Source organism: Etheostoma cragini, chromosome 22 (assembly GCF_013103735.1).
Source record: "Etheostoma cragini isolate CJK2018 chromosome 22, CSU_Ecrag_1.0, whole genome shotgun sequence".
Classification (NCBI taxonomy): domain Eukaryota; kingdom Metazoa; phylum Chordata; class Actinopteri; order Perciformes; family Percidae; genus Etheostoma; species Etheostoma cragini.
In genome coordinates, this window is record NC_048428.1 from 2219848 (window position 1) to 2221228 (window position 1381).

Sequence of the window (1381 nt, forward strand, 5' to 3'; positions counted from 1 at the left end):
GGGCTTTTTCGTTGCTGTTGTCAAACTTCCATAAAGCACCATTAACACTTGATCCTTATCCCCGTCCCCAGAGCTAGCCCCCCCCCCCCCACCGAGCCCACTCCTGTGGTTTTCATAATACTGTTTCAGCTTGGCTAAAACAACGGTCCCCAGACAGGTCAATAACCAACCTACACAGTCAGCAGTCTGTGACAGATTCCATGCCAACAAAGCCTTTAGCAATTCATTACTGAGAGGCAGTACAAGGCGAGGCCTGTCCGACTGCAGCCTGTTAATTACAATAAATCTTTAGCTTTTTCTTCAGTCCCACTTGCGGGGATGGAGGGACAGAAAGGGACAGGGGTGGGGGGTGGGATGGAGGAGACAATGGTGTCGGTGATGGTGCGGAGGGATACGGCGAAAAAGGAGCAGCTGCACATTCAAAAAAATGATTAAGAATTATTCACCTAGTCTGGTTGTTTTGTACCTTTAGAGCTGTGTGTGTGTGTGTGTGTGTGTGTGTGATTGACTCGAGTACATACTACACAGTAGTTAACGTCTTTAATAAATGAATTTTAAGTGCTCTAAACATACAGCATTTGTCTTATTTACATGTTCGGATTGAATCAAATGGGCTAGACTATCAACTAATCTGGTGCTCTGACTCTAAGACGACTGAGAGAAGGTGCTTTTCTGGACGTTCACATTTCAAAGACACAATTAAAACGAAGGAATTGACGCGGACGACGGTCATTGAACACAAAAGATGTGCGAGTTAATGTGTAATCGAGCCTTGATCAAGCTTGTCAAATCACCCATACAACAACTGTGACTTCCCCCAGGGAGCAAAAAGCATGGCTACCACCGGGGCTGAGTCACTTGCATAAGGCACCATTAAGGTCAACAGTGCATTATTAGATAGAAAAGAAAGTACAAAAAAATCAAAATTACTCCTCAAGGCATAGGATGGATGAGAAAATGAGTAAGCAGTGGTGAAATCTCCAGCCAGAATGAAACCGATGAAGTAGTAAAAACTAAAAAAAGAGGAAATCATCAAGGCTTTATGTACAATATTGTAACATTTAACCGTCCGCACTTTAGCTGCACTTTTATTGAAACTATTTGCAGTCCTGATTACAGTGGAAACATGAAATGAACAAACCCTAGAACCATGCAACACCTGTCTATGATACTGAAGTTATAGTATAGTTGTGTTATACCTCTAAGCACACAGCTTATACAATTGGACTACAAATCAACTTTGTAGCTTGTAAAAAAATAATTAACCAGGCTACATAACACATTGCACATTTAGTAGCTGCACCAAAAAACACCAAAAAAAGCTCCTGTCATACAGTGACCAGGAGGAAGATTAGGTGGGGGGGGGGGGGGGGGGGGGGGG